This window comes from Talpa occidentalis, unplaced genomic scaffold (genome assembly GCF_014898055.3).
Source record: "Talpa occidentalis isolate TD23 unplaced genomic scaffold, MPIMG_talOcc4v2.1 talOcc4.10, whole genome shotgun sequence".
Classification (NCBI taxonomy): Eukaryota; Metazoa; Chordata; class Mammalia; order Eulipotyphla; family Talpidae; genus Talpa; species Talpa occidentalis.
Genome location: NW_023600993.1, coordinates 98,171,892 through 98,193,098, shown reverse-complemented (window position 1 = coordinate 98,193,098; position 21,207 = coordinate 98,171,892). Strand labels below are relative to the sequence as shown.

The window sequence follows — 21,207 nt, the reverse complement described above, 5'->3', positions numbered from 1 at the left end:
TGCAGAGCGCCACCATGGAGCGCAGCGACCACCCCTCCACAGCCTTCGGCGGTTATTCGCTCCTGCCTGGGCCCGAGAGGGCAGCGACTTTCTCTGCTCCCCGTCCCGCCCGCGCGCGAGCCCAGAACGCCCCGGCCCCGTGGGACGGCCAGGCGGACACTGTCCCCGGATCTGGGCCCTCTTTTGAGCGTTGATTTTGAACGGATTTTCGTACTTCATCCACCTTCTTTACCGACTCGGAGATCACAGAGCGCCAGCACCGCTGGGCGAAAACCGAGTTTTCCACAAGCCCCGGCAGGCGGCCGCCCCGGCGCTGGCGAGCAGGAAAGGCCCCGGCCTGGGAAGGGGCGTCGGGACGGCCGGGCCCGTGCAGGCTCCAGGCGGGCCCGTGGCAGCCGCTCTCACGCCCCTGGCTCTTCCCAACTCTCAGCAAGCTCCGGCCGCCCCGGCTCTCATTTCCATCCATTTGTGTTGGAGAAAAAATAAAAGCAAAGGAAATGCACTTAAGAGCAGCCTGGAGGGGCTCGCGGGCCGCGGCAGGGAATGGGCGCCTTTTGGGGTCTTGGCGATGATCAATTATGCATTGAGCCCTGATTGTGTTCCTGGCGCCACCGTGACAGGAGGACGGGGTCCCTGCCCCGGGGGCGCCCAGGGGAGAAGGGGGCTCGTGAGGCTACAAAGACTCCATCTGAGAAGACAGTTACGTGTCAGGGCCGAGGATGAGCTTTGCCTTTATTAGATTCTTATTTGTCATGGCCTGCGCTTATTTCCTGATCTGAAAGGTAGTAGAAAGGTTTTTAATATTCCCAGAAAACAAAAAAGCGCAATCCCATTGCTCTGTTTCTCATGCACGTGTCAAGAGGGCCTTGGTTTACACATTAGATTTTAGTTTGAAGAAGGAGCTTCCGATTCTGCCGGGATGTTCCCCACGTCTCAGCGTGGCCAGGACAAGGCTCTGGAGCCCAAGGGGGCTGCAGAAGCATTAACTATTCACAGCTACAAGAGACTCCCTCCCATCCGGGCTCACTGACTCCTCTACTGCGACGCAGGGGCTTCTCTCTGGCCTTTTCCCTCCGTGGTTGTGTAAGCAGCTGTGCTTGGACATCCGTAGGTCAGAACTTCACTCTTGACAGTTTCGGTTCGGAACGGGGAAGAGCAGAACCCTGAGCCAAAGCTGGAGGCAAATTCTAGATGTTCTCGGGGCTCCGTTTGCAGAGATGAAGATGCCTCGACGACGCGTGGGGCCCAGGAGCCACCCCCTGGCTGCAAGGGGAGAGGCCCTCCCCCAGAACCACCGCCCAACGCCCCCTTCTCAAGCACAGCCCAGGCCAGGGTGGGGGCACCAGCAGGGCCACCTTCCAGCCCCAGGAACCCTGCTAGCCCACCGGGATTCTAAATAATTGGGTGCAAATTAGTTCTTAAAAATAGTGTCTTCTAAGCTGATAGTGCCCACTATCAGCTGGGGCACCCTGGACGCTTCTCTCTCCCACCTCCTTGCAGCGGGCGGAAGGAAGATGGACTGTTGGACATGGAATGAGATGTCACCCCGGCTCTTTGCCCTAAGACACCAGCTCAAGGGGTTTGAAGCTCGTGTTGATTTAATGTAAAAACTCAGACTTTCAGCCCGAGAGCTGGATACAAATGGTCCCTTTCCGTTGTCACCCATGAAGGACTCTTCCTAGGAGTCTTTCCCCACGAGAAAGAGTTCTCGGGCTTGGCTGTGCATCCAAGGGAACAAATGCAGTGTCCCATTTGGAAGGAAAGGCCCACAGGCCTGCTCAGTCCTTACACCCCATCCAGATCCTGGGCGAACGAGTCATTTTCATGACCTGTTTTCTTTATCCAGGACTCCCCAGACGTTCATATGAGCCTGAGTCACGGACCTTTGATTGCAGATAAAAGACAGCCCATCCTCACGTTTAGAAAGAATTTAAAGGAATTGACAGAGAACTCCAGGACCATGTGAGTTTCAGGCATGTGTGGATCCAGGACCCCAGTGGGTTCTCCAGTGACGGCTCAACAGGCAACAACGAGGAAACAATATGTCTGAGCTGAAGGGAAGACTCACCACCATTCTCAAGGCCAGCTCCAAGTTTAACAAATGCCTAGTGAAAAAAGTTTGAAAAGCAAAAAATTAACTGACATAATGATATCCCGACAGTCTCGGCATTAGCAGACTGGATGGGCCCTTGAGTCTCTGATTAGAGAAAAATAAAACACACACCCAAAAATAGGGCAAGTGTCTGAAGTGAGAGCTGCACTGAGCTCAGAGAAGAGCCTCTGCCCACCCCTGGGACCTGTGCCCACACAACACGCAGGTCAGCGACACCCCCAACCCCACCACGGACAATGAAGGGGGTCAGGCAGCGGCAAAGCGGTGTGAGGGACGGTGAGCTGTCTGCACTGGCCTGAGAACACATCAGCCTGGATGCTGTCAAACACTGGTGCGGGGTCACCGCCAGGCTTGTCACAGCTAGTGAGAGTCCCGATGCGGTTGCATAATAGGCTCCCCCAAACTCAGCTGCAAATGCAATAAGCATTTATGTCTCCTTCTCACGTTTCAGCCTCAGTTCTTTGTCTCTGGGCCAGGCCTGGCTTTTCCTGGCTCCGAGGAAATGAATCCTGAATCCAGAGTGAGGAACAAGTTGTTTCTTCTCTCCCCATTCAAGTCTCCACATCTGTAAAAGTGGGATAATAGTGTCACGTGAAAGCACGTGCTATCACTTTGATTCAAGTTAAACAAGAAAAAACACGTACATTGACATGTACACGCCTATGTAATACGGGCAGGGAGTGTGGGCAGAACTAATAGGAACTGCCAGCCCCGGGGGTCCTGAGAGTCCTGCGGGCCCCTTGGATATCTCGTTCGAGAATCATCCCCTGACAACTTCCATTTCCTTTTCTTTTAATATGAGAGAAAACTGTCAGAGTAGATTAGTCTGAGGAGTGAGAGCAAAAGGTAACGGTCACGTGGGCGGCTCCCAGAGGCGGTCCTCTCCAAGCTCCCCGCTTCCCAGGACAGGTCCTCAGGGCGCCCGCGGGTGTGCAGGAGATGGCGCTCCATCCGCCACTAAGGTAGACTGACTACACCTCCGCTCTGGACCTGGGGAACCAAGGCTCCCCGTTTAACCCACCATTATTGTAGGAACAAGTGATTTTAATTAAATGAAGCACACGACAGACGCCCTCGCCCATTCATGCCTCCGTCTCAAACATGTGACATTGAGATGATCCAAATTATAAAAAGGCTATTAAACTGCTCTCTGAGAATGAAATGGCAGGCTGGGCAAATGGCAATTCAATTAATAACAACGGAGATGGTCCCCAGTCTTGGCTCAGCTGAGAGTCCCGTGCTTCCCGACGGGGGAGGGTCAGGATTTACTGGCAAGTTGAGCAGGATGGAGACATGACAGGGAAGGTCCCCAAGCTCAAGGGCACTGCTCTGGGCTAAGTGAGGTGTGGGGTCCCTACTTTGCGTGGGCTAAGAGGCTGTGCTCAGGATGAGGAAGCAAATATCCCTGGATCCTGGCTAACCAGCTTTGTGACTCTTCTGTTACTTTCTCTGACCTCCACCAGCTCGGCCAGCTGCTGGTTTATGATACTGTAATTCCGTTTGTCGGAGGAGCTGATTCCGCCTCCCTGGCTGGTGGTCCAGATACAGACCTGGCAGCAGTGGCTGGAAGGGAGACGGCTGCCCACATGGCTCTCCCCTCCAGGGGCAGGCTGCTGGCGGGAGAGGCGGGGCCGAGACCCAGTGGACAGTCCCCATGTGATTGTGAATCGCTCCTGCATTCTTTGGGAGGAATTTCTAGATAAATTGTAGACCCACAAAACTGTAGACCCACAATTGTGACTTTGGCTTCGACTTAGTGAACAGCCATCTCGACCAATTGTCTCGAAGGCATCTGGGATCACCGTTTCCAGACACATCTCAGATAATGATGCTGAGGCAGAAGCGGCCACATGTCCCCAAGTGCCTGTAAATGGCCCGTTTGAACAACAGCTTCACAAACCCCAGACTGTTTTTATTGTCCTTGGTGACTGGGTCATTAAGAAGGGGCAGCGTCAGTTCTGGGGCATCACGTTTGTGATTTATAATAACTCAGAGGAGGCAGAGCTCCGCCCTCCACAGCTGCATTCACTCAGGGGAGAGTAGATGTGGGATGGGGCCGACTGGCTTACAGGGCTCCACGTTGTGACCCTGCAAAACCAAGATGGTAAATTACAGACATCAGCCAATTCACCTGCTGTGGCTACTGCAGGAGGCAGTGGACCGATGTAAGTTCCTTTGGCACATCATCAACAAGCTTGGAAGTGTGCTCTGGGGGCTCAGTAGATGATTTGTGGGAGTCCACAGAAGGGACAGCAGTTGCTAGATCTACCATCCCCTTCACACAATGTAAGAAACCCCATGTTAAGCTCCACACACAGCTACCCTGAATTTCCCATCCCGTCCTACAGCTGGAGTACCCGCCCCAGTGCACCCTCAAATGAGGGTATGTTCCCTCCTGCATGATGTGACCTGTGGGCCCCGGCCTGGGTGGACAACAGCAGTGTCCTAAGGTGACAGAGCAGTGAAAAAGAAGGTCAACCCACTCCAGGCCTCCCACCTGGGGAGGCTCCAGGCCTCCCACTTCTGCGGCTGGGATTCAATGTCACGGCCGCTAGGGAGCTTGCACACAGCGAGTGTGGGAGCGTGTCTGGGGTTACCAGGTGAGATTGCACAGTGATGTATATCAGGGAAAAACTTCAGCTTGTTCATTAAACTCCACTGAGACGGGATGAGGCTGACCCAGGCGGCGCCGGAGTGAATGGGTTTGTTGAAGTCAAGCGGAGCTGGTCTGGCTTGCAGGAAATATTAAATTAAGGTCATGGCACAGGCAGTTTCCTCAATGGCAAACTTGCCCTCAAGGATCCAAGCCCGGGAAAGGCCGTGCGGGTGGGACCCGAGTCCCGTTTCGTGGCTCGTGGACGCCTGTCCCTCGTCCCCCGCACCCACATGGGGAAGGCCACATCAGGGACCTCAGAGCACTAAAGCTCGTGGGGTCAGAGGTCAGATGCCCAGACTTCCTCTCGGGAAAACGCCAGCAAACAAACCAAGGAGCCAGGAAGCCTGAAGCCTCTGAAGCCGCCCTGCCCCTCCTGCCGCCCACGGGGACTCAGCGCGAGCCCCCACCCGGCCGGCGGCTCCTGCACCCCCTCTCTGCTGGAGGCTGAACCTGCCCCCACCCGCCCTTCCGTCCCGCCATCTCCAGAGACTGACTTCAGCGCCGCTTTGCTGGGCTGGGCCTGGCCTCCGGGGAGCTTTCTGAACCTGCTCCTAAGGCCCGTGGCCCTGAGCCTGCAACGAAGCCCCTGGCTCCTGCCCCCACCCCCCAGCTCGTCACAAAGGGCCCATTGTCCCCCAGCATCACACGCAGACCTGCACCGGCCCTCGGCTCCCCACCCCACTGGCCGTTTGGGTCAGAGGTCACCCCGGGCATCCGCTGCGTCTGGCGTGCCTGGGGCTTGGGGAGCCTCTGAATTCCTGGGGACACCAGTGGCCCACAGGTCCTGGCCCCTCAGAGCCGCAGGGGCAGGAAGGGGCAGGTGCCCCAGGTGGGGAGGGGAGAACCCCACCTCTAAGAACCAGGGTGTGAAATGGTCCTTTGTATTAAACCCCCACCTTCTCCCCAAGCTTTGGGGGACACGGGTCTTTACCCAGCCTGTCTAGCGCGTTCTGGGGAGCAAGGGAAGTTTCCGGGGAGGCGCTGACTTCGACCTTCGTTTTGGCTCAAGACTTGAAATTCTCCCACATTAGTCAGCTGTCCCGGGACCCCACATGGGCAAGCTGGGGGAGCTGGTTGGGGGGAGGACCTGGGCTCTGGGGGGGCCCTCAGGGAGCCCTCTGGGCACTGTAGCCCCTCCTGGGGCCTCTGCCTTTCCCTGAAGGGAGGGGTGAAAGCCCCTCCTAAAGTCCCCCACCCGGGAGCCCTGCCGGCTGGGGTCAGGTCACCACCTGAGGGTGGCACAGGACTGGAGGGGGCCCCCTCCTCGCTGCTCCTCCCCCACTCGCCCCTCCTCGGACATTCCGGGCTCCCCTTGTCTTAGAAGGAGCTCTGGGCGCCAGGAAACACCCGCCAAGAGCTGCCAGGCTGGGGAGACACGGGCCGTGGACAGCGGGGTGACCCCGGCCGGGAGGGCGCCGCGGCGGGGGGCGCTCATTCCGCGGCGCTGGACGGACCCGCGCAGCGTCCCCCGAGCCTGGACCCGCGAAGGGCCCCGGGGGCGCTGGGGAGCCACAGATGAGAAAATTAGGGGCTTCAGGAAAATAATAGCATCCTTGGTCAGCGTGTCCCTCGGCGGGAAAAACCGTCTCCCCACGACGGAGGCGCCCCTTCTCCGCTGCGGGCAGCGCCCAGGTGTCTCCAGGCTGCAGGGCCTCCGGCAGGGCGGCGCGGCCCGGGAGTGGGGGTTCAGGGGTGCAGGGAGAGCTTCCCCCGGCGTGCGAAAGCCCAGATGCGCGGACAGTCCAGGAGCCGTTGTCGGGGTGTCTGATCCTGAGACGCCCGAGGGGCAGTGGGGAACAGCGAGGCTGGAGAAGCGCTGACTCGGGGGGGAGGCGCCCCAGGAGCGCATGGAGGGCCCCGGGGGCGGCCACTGAGGGGCCTGTGTTTGCAGACATGGCCTCCCGCTACTGCGAGGAGGAACCGGGAGCAGGGGGGCCGGCGACAGTGAGGGAGACGCTCAGGAGCGCGAGGGCTGCTCTCCTTGCTGGCCCGGCCACATCACCTGCGGAGCCTGCACAGAATACAAATGTGCTCACAGGCAGGTGCACAGCGCCCTTGGTGCAGCGGAAACTGGAAGCCGTGTCTCGTCTTCTGCGCTCGCTCTCCTGCCCTGCTATGGTGTTGCCGTTTACTCCTGGGGCAGGGCAGCCCCTCGGAGGTCTGGTCCCCTGGAGAGGCAGAGTAGGAGTCCCTGGGTAGCGTTATTCCCGGAGCAAATTCTCCAGCACGGCCTTTTCAGCCGAGTTTATTGAAGAACCTGTGGGCATGACAGTTGTGCAGACTCTACTCAGAATTGTTCGTGAGGGTTGTGGGAAAGATTGGAGTGAAGCATCCCTAAAGGGAAGAGAGACACACCTGCAGAAGGCCCATCCGCAGCAGGACTCCGCCCCTGGCCTGGCCCTGCCCCTGGCCTAGGCTGGCACAGGTGTTTAGCTCTGCTAAATCACTCTGGACAGTTCTGGAAAGTCGCCAGAGAGTTTTTCAATCTCCTCTGTCTGCGCAGAAGTCACCCGACCAGGCCCCTGTTAAGTGCGCTTGCCACAATGCCTCCTGCCCCAGCACTGTGGCTGGGACAGGAGGCCTCATTCCCCGACTGCCAGAGGCCTGCTGAGACCTGTCTGGGGGAGCCTAGTCTGTGGGCCCCTCAGTGAAGGAAGCAGGCAAAGTTCTCTGTCTCTGAAATGACCCCCTGGTGGTCTGTCTCACAGAGACAGGGATAAGATCCGTGAGTAACAAGGAGATGGATGGCAGAAAGTGTGAGCTCCCCAAGGTACCCATCAACAGGAGGGGCTAACCCAGCAAGGGCCCACCCTCCCTGGCGAATGCTGTGTACACTGGGGATGTGCATGGAGGCCCTGGCCCCTCCATGAGAAAGAGGCAGTGCAGAGGGTAGGAATACTGTACACACAGAGAGACACATCCATATACACACCTGTACATGCATGTATTTTAAAACCCACAAAGCAGCACTGTGCCCTATGACCTATACACATGCAGGTGAATATCCTGATTGATCCAGGCCTCTGGAGTCCAACCGGGAGCCGGGAGCCCTCCCTGCCTGCACTCCCTAGGTTACAGCACCTCCCCCCTCAGGCCTCTGCACCTGCCATGCCCCTGCTGGGGCTGCTCTCTTTTAGGACCCTCTGCTTCTGCTCCAATGAGTTTATTTGCTCCTTTCCTGTCTCATCCAGTAGGATGCACGCTCCATGCAAGTGGGACTTGGCCCAGGGTGGTACTCAAGTGTTTGCTGAAAGAATGAATATTTACAGATTTTATCTGAGTAACCATAAAGACAGCCGCCTGCCGGGGTTTTCCTCACACCCGGCTGATATCAGTGGGTACGCATGGGCAAGTGGAAGCCTGGGAGTCAACAGAGACTCGGACTTGTCTCTAATGCTCTGATTTTCTTAGGGGAACTATACTTATGTACTGCTTGTGTAGTGAAAATTAATTTTAATTTAAAAGTCAATTTCATGCAATATTGATTTTACAATAAAGAAACAGAATTTTCAGTTTTCTTGATTGAGATATATGACACCAAGCACTCCTTCATCCTGAAAGAACCAATTTCACAGTAAACAAATGAATTTTGGTGCATTAATATTAATAACCGTAACAACCACGACATCTGCTCCTCTGGCTAACAGTTACACAGGGCCTTGCTGGCTCCAAAGCGCTTTGTCTCCCATGATCTCATTTGGTTATTAAGACAACATGACAAGGTTGAAAGGAGAAGGTTATGATTGTCATTATCATTGCTCTTGTTTTGTCAAAGAAAATAATCCAGTGCTATTCCCCATGGGCTCCTGCTGAGAGAATACAGGCAGCTACTTGTCACGTGACCCTTCACCTCGTGACCGTGATCTCCTAGCCCAGTAGCCTAGTGGCACCAGGAGTGGGCCGTGACTGCCCTAACCAGTAAGCTCATCCCACCCCCGCCCTTGATTGGTTCAAGGACATGCACCTGCCCAGGAGAGCAAAGGTAGATAAGGAGATGCTTGCCTAGGCTCCCTGGCTCTCCTGAGGTCCTCTGTGCGTGTGGATGCAGCTCACAGGATCCTGAGAGCTTCTTCCCGCCGTGAGAGAAGGTAATCTGAAATCAGGACTGATCCTGGAAAGAGGGAGGAACAAGAAAAGGTCAGGGGAACTGAGCCCCAGCCTGAACAAATCATCCCCAAAGCCTTTTACCTCCGGGATATGTCAGGACCTGAGCCCACCAGCCCCCTTGCTGCTGGAGGCTTCTTGCTTGAGTTGTCTGGTCCTCGCCACCACAGACCGCTGGTCTCCTGCATGGGGCCACACTACAGTAAGGGGCAGATCAGGAAACCCTGGCCTTCCCTTGTGGACTCTGCAATATGGCCCTTCTCGAAATCAGGTTCTTCAAATTGAAATCCTGGTCCTTTAATGCAGCCCCGGAATCAAGGTGAGGTCAGAGAGAAGTGAGTTGCTAGATTATAGGGGCACGGGTGCAGGGCTAGACTTGCACCACGGCCTGCTCAGGTTAACACCTGCAATAAGACAATTGGGGTCTCAGCTATCTATGCGAAGCTCATGTCTGGACACCCAAAATGATGTGGCCAACATGTGCAGCTGACGCCCGGCCAGGGGTGGCACCCCACTGCACGGACCTGGAAGCAGTCCCAGCCACAAAAGGAGAGTGACTCTAGGAGTTGGTCACCTGCCATTTTTTTCTCTAGTCATTGAGATGACATTACTTTTTTTTTTCCCTTGACATACATTACTTGAGTGCAGATCTGCTGTGATTTTCCAAGCACATGTAGCCACCAAAAGAAAAAAATATCTGACAAGTAGACATACATGGATTATTGGGAGACATTTTGTTCTGTTCTCCCTTGGGAATCCCTCTCATCGCTGTCATTGGCTTTAGTCACTCTTACCTTTTTACTCCTCCTGAGACAAGGACATGGATTCTCTCCAGGTTTCCTTAAGCAGGGGTGTGAGAAGCGGGTCCTGGATGGACTTCCCAGGCCTGGACATTGGGGTGCACTCGCCAGCAGCCGGGAAGCCGAGGATACCCTCAGGCTTGGCCATTCCTGTCACTTCCCACTGTCCAGGGGAGGGTTCTCTCTCTCCAGGTTTCTCCCACTTAAAAACCTTCATCAAGGTGACAGCCGTCTCCTCAAGTCTGTCCCTCTCACACTGGAGATTGTCTCTTGAATTTTTATGATAGAAACGACTGCAATTTCAGACCATTGTAAGGTGCCTTTGGTCTCGGCTGAGCTGTTGACAGTCAGAGCTTACGTGATCAGTATCCGGCATTTACCATCTTTCCAAAGTCAGGTTGCCATTCCACTTCCCAGCCTGATAGGAGCAGCTTCATATGAGAGCAGTTTTCTCATTTTAATTTTTTTAATGGAAGCGCCATTGTGTGCATCCTTGTTAGTGTTTGGATTCTCCCCACAGGCGTAGTCACTGTAGCTCTCTCACCCCAAGGCACCCCTAGTCCGCCAGCATAGCATTGTGAGGAGCAATTATCATGGTCAAGAGATTAGGGGAGACAAATGTAGGAATGTGAGCATAGACGTGAGAAGGACATTGCAGCCTTGTTAGAAAATGTCCACACGCCATCCGGATTTGCTGTGAAATACATTGGTGGAAAGAGGTGGGGGAAGAGTTTGAATCCAGGTGATGGGCATCTGGTGGTTCGCTATTTTTTTCTGGGTGAAAATATCCATAAGAACTGTTTGAGGACTTCCCTGGTGGCGCAAGGGGTTAAGACGCAGCTCTGTGACGCTATCGGCAGCCACTGCAGCACAAGTTCAATCCCCAGCCAGGGAGATACCCACACGGTGCAGCAGACCTCTCCTGTCCTGCCAGCTGCTCCCCTCAGCAGTGTATTTCAGTCAGTCCACCTGTTCTGCTCCCCACTCTCTGGTGAATCCTCTTATGCCCCACACTTCTGGCCTGTACCCCAGTACTTGCATGCATAAATAAATAAATCTTAATAAAAATTGTTTCAGTTGAGCTAAGTTTGTCACACAAGGCTGCTATTCACCAGCAGAAGCAGTGCAGGCTATTGCAAAACACAACCAGCCACCCTGGCTCCTCCCCAGGTCAAGCCAGCACGAGTGGAGCTCCCCACACGGGCTAGACCCCCAGACTAGCTGCTCCTGCTTCTTCTGCAGCCAGACTCCAATGCCTTGCCCCGATCCTGGATGCGGGGGAGGCACATTATTCACCCTCCCTCTGAAGCCACCAGCTTGCTCATTCCACAAGTCGACCCACTGACTGCAGTGTTACGCAGAGCTGAGCACGACAGCCAGGGCCTGTCAACGGCTCCCCGGTCAGGATCCAGGGGTGTTTTCAAGCAGAAATAATGGGCTGCTGTGGCTTTTTAAGGAGATATGATTTATCTCTGGGTTCGCGTCCAGGCTGGAGCTGTTGGAGGACAATCCCAGGCTCCCTGGCCAGCAAGGAGGTTTTAAATACCTTGGTGACTTGTCTCAGAGGGAGGACAGCGGGGCCCTGCCCACCGAGGACACCAGCAGTTGGGGTGATGGGCACCGGCCACAGAAGAGCACGAACAGCCGCTGCAGAGAGCGGGTCTGTGCACCCCAAGGAGGGTGGAGGCTTGGAAAGTCTCTGTTGAATTTGAGCCCCACGATGGTTAACTGGGGTGAGTCAGAGTGCAGGTAGAACATTTGCAGGCAGAATCATGTGGTTTTGGTGTCTTCCTTACTCAAAAGGAGACCTCATGTTTATGAAGACGTGAATTATGTACCTTTGAGAAGAGCTGTGTGTCCTCTGCCCACAAACGTAAAACCTCTCAGCGGGCTCCCTGGGCTGCCAGGCCAGGGGACTACCCAGTGCGTCCCTATGGTCTCGAGCTCCCTAAGCCTTGTGCAGCCCCTCTGCACTATGCCGGGAACCCCTTTCTAGCCAGGACCTGGAGGGTATCCTGGGAAAATGTCCTTTTCCTGGCTGATTCACTTCCTCCTTCCCACCTCCTCCCGCCCCCTGGCTGCAGGCAGGCCAGTGGTTGAGCCGGGGCAGCTTGCGGCAGCCACGGGACACCCCGGGTGTCCAGACTCCGGCTGAGCATGGAGAGCAGAAGGTGCCCAAGCCAGGCCCTTGGTGACAACACGTGGCTCCCGGCCTCAGCCCAGACCACCCGCTCCCTGGCCGATGAATCAGAATAAGACCAACAACCACCTGTTAAGCCCCAGATCTGGTTTCTGTGGCTCAGAGCTGAGTGCAGCTTTGCTGGGTGCAAGTACTATAATGGGAACTTGGCCTTGCCAAGTTGGGGGGAAATTCAGCACATGTGGCCCTGTTGGTGGGAGCCTTCCCCTCGGGCGCTCCCAGTGCACTCCATCCCACCAGGCCCTGGAGCGCGTCTCATCCGGCTACGTGGGTGAAAGCTTCCTCACACACTCGCCTATTCATTGCCAAGTCAAAAGAGTTTCCCTGGAGAATGATGTGGTTTACCAAAGCTATTCTTACAGATTTTACCAAGTCCCACAAGCCGGGCCTCTGCACAAACTCAGTGATAAAGTGTGTTTCCCTCCACCGGGCTTTTCACCAGGTGGAATCTGCTCCACCCACAGGCCTGCTGGGAGAGGAAGTAGAAGGTGCAGAGAAAAATACATCGAGAATGTCATGGAAGGAGTAGGCTGCCTCCCTTCAAGTCCCAGCCCCTCCACCTGGCCCCTGGGCAACCTCAGGCAGGTGATCAAGCCTCCCTGTGCCTCAGTTTCCCTATCTGTACAAAGGCAATGGTGATAATATCAAGTCCTACCACACTGAGTGGTGAATCCACGCACCGCACCGAGAGAGCATTAGCTGTTCACTCAGGGAAGCTGCAGGTAATCAAACACTTGGTGCCTGTATACGTGTGTGTCCCATGTGGGCTCCCCCTCCAGGCCCAGCCTGACCCCCGGGTGCGAACAATCTGCCGTCTCCATCTCAAAGTGGCAAAGCCCTCGGATGTATGTCCTGCTGTCTCCCGCTGTCTCTGAGTCCCCCGGGGGTCCCGAGAAGTGAGGACTCTGGTCTCAACCCATTACAGAGGAGGAAAGCTTGACCCAGAGAGTGGACATCGTGTCCCACAGTCAGTGGGCAGGGGCATGAGCCAGGACTTCAGTCCCAGGCTGACCTCTGAATCACCCCCAGACAGAGAGCAGGCAGCTCCCCGTGCTGGGGGCCACTGTGGGTGCTGGGCACACAGCTCAGTAGGACAGGCAGGTCCCCCATCCATGGAACACGCACTCAAGTAGGAAGAGCGAGATGACCCCAAAGAAACGTCCTCAAGGTCATTGCAGGCGGTGGAGAGAGGCGCCTGGAAAAGAAACTGGGTGACGTGCTAGGAAGGAGGCGGTCACCGCGCACAGGGCCAGGAAGGGCTTTGATGCTTGTGGAGCTCTGGAAGGTGAGAAGCGACCCGCACCGAGAGCAGGGATGCAGCCCAGACGGAGGGCAAGGGATCAGGATAAGAGCCTGCTCAGGAGCCTGGCATGTCTGTGGCACAGAAGGATGGTCAGTGAAGAAAGGGGGATAGAGTGGGGTGGAGGCTGGGACCAGCGCATCTGGAAAGCATCTTTTCAGGACAGCGAAAGCTCCCGCTCTGGGCAGGTAGGGCTTGCTGTTGGCCGGTGTGAGGCCAGCCCTGATGTCCATGCTGTTGTCCAGGGCTGGCCCAGGGCAGCTGAGCCAAGGCTGCTGCTTTCCGCCTCCCTTTGGGGAGGCTGGGCTCCGAGTGCGGAGCGGGAAGTGTGGCTGTCACAGCGAACACCTGCCCCCATCTCCTGGCCCAGGTCGCAGCCTGGGATGGGCTCTGGTGCCGCAGAGGCCACGCCGATGCCTTCCTCTCGTCCCCCTCTGGTCCTGTCCACCGGAAGCCCAGCTTTTGGGCTTCTTTTTCTGTTTGGTTTTGCACTTTCCAAATAAGATGTAAAGGCAGAATATATGCATAATGCGTAATTATAATGCTCAGATTTATTTAACTTCATCCCTGCAATTTCTCAAGTGTTCCTGCAATTAAAGAACACCATTGTACAATAAGAGGTGCTCGGGGGAAAGTGATCTAACTACTACTTACAGGAATGAAAGGCATTTTTAACCCAGCTATTCATGTGTGTCCGTGAGTGTGTGTGTGTGTGTGTGTGTGTGTGTGTGTGTGTGTGTGTGTTGACGTCCTATCTCTGTCTCTATATTAACCAATGCTTTGACATTTTCTATATTCTAATGCTTTGACATCTTGGGCCTTGCTGACCCTGAGGGACTGGCCCTCCCAGAGCTAGTCACTCTCAAGAGATAGTGATCAACTCTCCCTGAGTGTGCTTTCTAAATACAAACCCCCATCCAGACCCCACACCCCAGCCTCCCTCCCAGCCTCACACACTCTGGGCCACTCTCCCTCTGCCCCAAGGCCTGCTACAAGATATCCTGGGACAGCCCTGCAGCCAGGCGCACAGCCGCCATTCAAGCTAGCCCATCCTCAGCCTGCTCCCCCTGCCTCGCCGGCTCCCTCTCACAGAAAACCCAATCGTGGCTTGCGCCAGGCTCCCTCTGCCTCCTCAGCCACCCTGGTACTTCCCCCGGTGGCCCTGCCCGGCATTCCCTGCCTCCTGTTTCTATGGCTCTATGAAGCTGACCAACTCCCTCCATGACAGTCATTTCTATGTCTACCTGTTTGCTTAACACCAACTCCCAGCTACCTGATTAAAACTGTGTCTACTTAGGGGCACGCCCCAAAAGCATCTCAGTCACTGGTCCCTCCTGTGCCCTCAGACAACATGTCACTTTGCATCACAAAGCCCCAAGTGATGTCAGAGGCCCCATGGATCAGGAGCTGGCCAGGCCTGGTATCCAAGAGACCTCAGTTGCTGCTAAGTCACTGTCCCCGCTGCGCGAGCCGGTGGCTCTCTGGGAGCCTGCCCCTGCCGGGGACTCAATTACATCTCCAGCGACCCACATTGTGCCACAGCCAACGACCCAGCTCACCTCTGCTGAGCTCTCTGCCTCTCGGAGTCCTGGGAACGGGTGGTGTTTACTCGGGTTGGGACAAACCTTCATTAATGAGCATTCCGGGCCAGGCTGTTGGCTGTTCCAGGCGGGCTGTTTTCATAGAAATTGGTGGAGGGGCCAGGGCCCCGCTGATGCTACAGAATGTGAATGAGGCTCTTTTCTCTCCCTTGATTTGCATGACTAAGCTTTTTTTTGCCAGTTTAAAAAATGTGTTTGTTTGTTTCTTGATTGTTGCTCTGTCTCCTATGGATGAAACAAATTACTTGCTCATCAGGCGGGGACCTAAATCTGGCAGCAGCCCCCGGTCTGCCCCTCGGGCCCACAGGAGCCAGCAGCCACACTCGCACTGGTAGACACCGCTCCGGGAGAGCTCGCAGAGCCCAGGGATGCGGCATAAAAATTACATTGGTCCCAGCAGACTCCTTAAGAGGCGGTGTTGCTCCTGCAAAGAACAGCTGAATGGGAATGGGGGCAGAAAGGACCCTCTGTCATTGTAAAATTAGGCTCCAGCTGGCAAAGGGCTCGGAGGTATCGCTAAGTGAGAATGTGGGTTCCCGGTGGAAGAGAACATTACTGATTTGGTGGTTCGTGACTCTAGCAGTGCCAATCCCTGGTTTCTAAAAAAAATATTTTATAATCTCCCTTTTACTCAACAGAAATGAAATTCACAGATAATATAACTTACCAACATGCATATTTTTAGGCAACATTATATCTCAACTGTAATATATAGAGAAGAGAAAGGAGAGGATAATAAAATAAAACACAATCCAACAGGCAAATGCTCTGGTGTGAACAAACTGGAAGGGGAAATTAAGTCATCAGAGGCTTGAACTTGGACATGGAAATGTGAGGATGAAGCCGCCAAAGAATGAGCAGTTGCACTCTTTGGAGAACACAGATGCCGCGAGAGACTTTGATGTTGGTCATGTGAGTTTTCAGACCCATAAACAACCTGTCAAGTACCAAGCAAAACAAAGTACCACCTTCTCTTGGTGTTCCCCATGGTTTCGTGCCTGAAACATGCAACATTTCTTCAAACAGTGAAAACTACATTCATTCATGTGTATAGTAGAATTCAATTCCACACTCAGGCCACTTTAAGCAGCTTTGTCATCTACACAAACACCGAGTGGGGTGTTCAAATTAGTGTCAGTGAGGAGGGTGTGGAGGGAAAGGGACCCTGGTATGCTGTGGGTGGGAAGGTAGGTTGGTACAGCTACCATGGAAAACGCTATGGGGATTCCTCAAAAAATTAAAACTAGGACAACCATAGGATCCAGCTACTCCACCTCTGGGTGTTTACCCTAAGAATATGAAAACACTAATTTGGAAATTATATGCCCCCTATGTATGTTCATTGCAACACTATTCACAACAGCAGGATAACCAACAACCCAAATCCCTGACAACAGATGTGTGGATAAAGCAGATGCGGTAGGCATGCACAGTGGAGTACTACTCAGCTAGAAACATTTTTTAAAAAAATGAAATTTGCCATCTGCAACAATGTGATAACATGAATGGACCTGGAGGGGACCGTGCTAAACTCAGTGATGATGATGATTGATGATTGAAGTCTGACACCCCTTTTTCATACACCCTCACCTCCAGCCCATCAGCACTTCTTGACAACTCCACCTCCAAAGCAATGCTGAATCCACTCACTTCTCTCTTCTCTACCTTCCCCACCTTTGTCCAAGCTGCCCTCATCTCAGGCATAAAATGACAGCTCTGCACTCCAGACAATGTGGATTGTGCTGAGCACCTGCTTTCCTCTGTGTGTCCGGAATCTTGGTTAAGCAGAGCATGACCAGCCCCCCTAAAAGCCCAATAGACAACACGACTTATTGGGTCTCTGTCCCAGGCCACCCCTACACTCTTGCTTCATTTCTGCAACAAATCAGATCAGACCCTCCCTGCTTAAACCTCCCCCATGGTCTCCCATTCAATAAAATCCAAACTCCTTTCTGTGGCCCACAAGGCCTGGCGTGATCTTTTCCCTTAACTTCCCCTCAACATGCCGAGGCCTTTCTAGCTCAAGCCAATGCACTCACTACTTCTCCCACCCAGGGCCATGGCCCCAGCATTTAGCCTGGCTGGCTGCTTGTCAGCCCTAAGGTCACTCTTCAGGGACCCTCCCCTGACCACTTTGGACAGTGTAGCCTTCCATGGTCACCACTTCTATGCCATCATCATGTTTGAGTTTCTCCAGCTCAATAATCACAATCTGAAAATATTTATTTGTTTATTACCTCTTGCTATCTCCCCAGCCAGAATGGAAGCCCTGTGAGGACAGGGACCTTCTCTTGTTCTGGACCTACTTATCCCCAGAAACTAGCACAGTGCCCAGGACAGGCATGCTTAATATTTATTGATTGACTAAGAGAAAGTAAGCATGATGTGTGGCACACAGCCTGCCCTGGTTTACCTGGTTCCCGTCTGCAGTTAAGCCCAGAGCACACACGCTTTATTCACTCTCTGCTCTCCAGTTGGCAGCTACATATACCAGCACCATGAGTCAGGTTAGTTACTTCAAGCAGAAAAAAAAAGTTATGAAAACACAACGTGTAGTTAGGAGATTTCCCAGAAAGGCCAAATCGTCAACTTTAGTGGTCACATAGCTAAGAATTTGGTCCAAACTTCATCCCACATGAAGATGCCTGTGGAAGCTCCCACATCTCAAAGCACTGAATTGTAGCTCCTCCCACTCATGGACCATCCCTAGAATTGATTTCATGGGATCCCCATTTCTTAAAGTGACAAGACTCCAATTCAAAATACACATATATGGGAGAGATAATGACTGCAATCAGAGTCACTTGCCCCAGCCCTAGCTGCAAGGGAGCCTGGTAACTGAGGACCTGGAGTTACAGCAACAGGCAGCAATTTATAAGATGTAAAGTTTGCTGCACAGGGAAGTAGTTTAAAGCTCCTGTATGGCAAGAAAAGTCTTAACATTCACTAACCTCTTTAGGCAGGAGGTCACGGAAGAGCTGTTTCCCCATTTTACGCCACTGACTCACCACGCCAGAAGGCTGCAATAAATCATCCCCTAGTTACCTCTCTCCTCGTGGTGACAGCACTATAACCATTTCCCAGAGGCCTGTCTTTTATGCCTCTTTCATTTAAAGACACAAGGAGATGGTTGAATTATTGTCGAAGTGGCTCTAATCGTTACTTATTCTAGCTCAGCATAAAGTCAACCTCAGGATCAATTTCACCATGCCTGAGAGAGTTTACAGACTAGACAGCAGAGAGAGACACAGCCTAGGAGAAGAGGGCGTGACCCCAGAGTTGCACACGTGAGAAGGGGAAGCAGGCAGGAAAGGGCTGCCTGGTGTCTACACTAAGTTTCCCATAACTTCATTCCTTCCTTCCTTCACCAATATGCATGGAGTGTCTGCCATATGCCAAGCAACGCACTGGAAACTAGACATGCTTAGCTGAGAAAATCACCCTGTGTTGCCTGTCACCATGGACAGTTCGTTTGGAGCAGAGGTTGGGGAGAGCAGATAGTAACTGAAGAGTCATTCAAGCAAAAGTCCTAGTTAAGATAAGCACACTCTTTCGAGGTCAGTAAAATCAGTCTCTCTCCTGCGCAGAATCCTCTTACTCCTTCCCTACCCCCAGAGTAAAACACACCCAGCCAGGCCCACGGGATGTGGCCATGGCTGCCTCTGTGTCCAGCCTGCTGACATTCTGCCCAGACTCACAGCGTCCCACTGGCCTTCCTCTGCTTCTTCTACCTTACTGTGGCCACTGTTAGCTCAGGTCTCTACTGCTCACAGGAAAACCCAATCCCAGCTCACAGAGCACGAGCAGGAGTGTTTGTCTTCACTTTAAGGCCAGGCGAAGCTGCAGAGGCATCGGGACAGCAGGAGGCAGCTGGGATGGTTGTCCTGTGACCTCTTGCTGCCTTGAGGGGACCAGGCTGGTGTTCAGCACTTAGGGAGGTGGAGGGTGAGCCCTCCTGTTTTCCCACAGTGTAGAGGATGCTAAGGCTTCCTGGAGACACTGAGGCCATGGGGAGAGATTATATTGGAAAAAAAGGAAACTGAAACTTAGAGACCAAATTGGTCACACAACCAGAGCTGAACTGCTTCCCTGAGTAGCTGTATGGTTTGAATTAAGAGCACAATTTGCTTGTCTGAGAAGTAGGAAGCTTGGAAATGATATGTTTCAGAGGAGCCCTTTTGGGTCTAAAGATCTGAAGGTCACACAGCCGCTGAAGGGCAAATCTGTGTCAGATCCTTCTCTGCTGCCCCAAGCAGGCTTAGCAGCAAGGAGCAGTAGGAGAGGCAGAACCATGGGGTCTGGGATCACGATGGCAGAGACCTGGAGAGCAAACCCCCTGAGCCTAAGCTCCTGGGCAGCCACCCCCTGTGCAGGTCCAGACAATGAGGCTCCTGTCCAGCAGAGGCGACAGGCACGGACAGAGTAATCCCGACACATTTCGCGCCTTATTCTGCCAGCTGGACTTTTCACACAGAGAGTGCGGCAAGCAGGTGCAACCAAGTCCACATTCCAACTCTCACCTGTGACACGCAGAGAAACACTTCTCCGTTCTGGGCTGCAGCTTCCTCACCTGTGAGGGGGCCGAGCGCAGCGCTCCCCTCTGTGAGGACTGTGGTGAGAATTGAGTGAGGACAGCCTGAGGCCCAGCTCGTGCTCCAGAAATGCTGGCTGACGTCACTCTCGCCCCAGGCATCAGCAGACTCCCCGACGCCCTCGGACCCAGAGCCCTCGAGGAGCCAGGGCCACACTGGAGTCGTGTTTCACACGTCCTTGTTCCCTGCACCCCGTGACTGTCACACGCCCGCCGGGCACTCAGCCACCCTTCCCAGCGCCAGGCTGGTGCCATCCAACCTCACGGGACTCCATCCTCTTCTTGCCCTGCCTGCTCCTTTCCTGTTCAGACCAACAACGGGGACAGCGGCGGCACAGCCCTTTGTTTTAAGCACCTAATAATGCACAGGACGCCGGGTGAGTCTGGCCCATTGGAGGAAGGATAAGGGGTCTGTGTGGTTGGCTGGAGAGAACAAGGCAGGAGGGGAGCCAGATGAAGTCTGAGGGAAGTGCTAGTAGGAGCAGAGATACACCCCCAAAACACTGGGGGTGACACGCTCATTCTACACCGCAGAGCATTCAAATTACACTTTGGTTTATTTTGAGTATCAGAGTATTTGAAAGCAATATTTTTAAGATTTATTTTATTTTATTTATACAAGCACTGGGTACAGTCAGAAGCGCAGGAGGGTGAGAGAATTCACCAGAGCCAGAGGGGAGAGCAGAGCAGGCAGACTGACGAAGTACACTGCTGAGGGGAGCAGCGGGCGGCAGGAGAGGTCTGCGCGCCATGTGGGACCATCGCCTGGCAGCCGGGGATTGAACCGGCGCTGCAGAGGCTGCAGGCAGCTTCGCAACCCAACACTCAACCACTGCGCCACCGGGGAGGCCCTGAAAACAATTCTTAAAACTCTCGTAAATCCTTTCAGAGAAGTGCTCTAGACAGATACCCTTCCCTATACTAGAATTATGTCCTATGTTGATGAAGGTGCAAGGGTTTTAGGAAGGAGAGCTCACCCCACCCCCACCCTGGCCTCCTGATCTAGCCATCAAACCTGAATTGGTCAGGATGCTGATTTTAAACAGCAGAGCACAAAAAAGTGCAACTCTTTTCCATGCTCAGATGCATGTGTGGTGATTTCTGCCCTGGCCCTTTAATGGAACCAGCACTAAGCCCGGAGATGAAAGGGTGGTGCCCTCTCTTCCAAGAAGCCCAGCCAGAATACCTGGGAAATGAGGAGCCCTCCCCACTGCTGGCCGGATGGAAGGAGCTGGACTCAAAGGACCCGCAGAATCTCACCACTAAGACCCCGGTCTCCCAAGTGTATGAGCTTATTCCGTCAAGCCCTGTTGGGCTCGGTTTTGTTTGAGGTTTAACAGGATTTCAGACTTTGGGGGTGGTCTCTCTGGATTTTCTCCTTCATTTCTCCTTTGATGCTTAAAAATACCCCCCACGACACCAAAGAAACAACCGTGGCTGAGAAGATTGGAATTACACAGGATGTAATTCCCTTTCACGTGTACGAGGAGGGGTGGCAGGTCCTCTCCGGGTTGTGATTTTCCTTCCACAAGAGCCAAAAGGATACGGATTTGGATTAAATAAAAATAGCCATGAATACAGTGTGATCACAAGGACTCCACCTTGAGGTGGTGAACATTGGTGAAGCAAGGAGCAAACAAGTTTCATTCAACTGTCAAAGCACACGGTCATGGGGCTAAGGGAAGAGAAAGTGAGTTAGGTCTCTTTAGGTTTGTCAGTTCTGTGTGTGTGTGTGTGTGTGTGTGTGCAGTGATTTCTACTGTGCATATTATTACCCTATGGGGAGTTTGGAATGTTAAGAATTAATTTTTGGTTGCACAATAATTTAAATTGTTAAAGACA

General features: G+C 53.7%; 1 long non-coding RNA gene across 1 annotated transcript; it reads right to left on the bottom strand.

Moving 5' to 3' along the window:
• Nucleotides 1-2,351: 2,351 nt before the first annotated feature.
• LOC119254542 (uncharacterized) lies at nt 2,352-4,885 on the bottom strand. The gene is made up of 3 exons (XR_005127301.2): nt 4,711-4,885; nt 4,245-4,388; nt 2,352-2,678 (listed from the first exon to the last, which is right to left on the bottom strand). It is a non-coding gene; the product is annotated as an uncharacterized LOC119254542 (long non-coding RNA).
• Nucleotides 4,886-21,207: the final 16,322 nt, after the last annotated feature.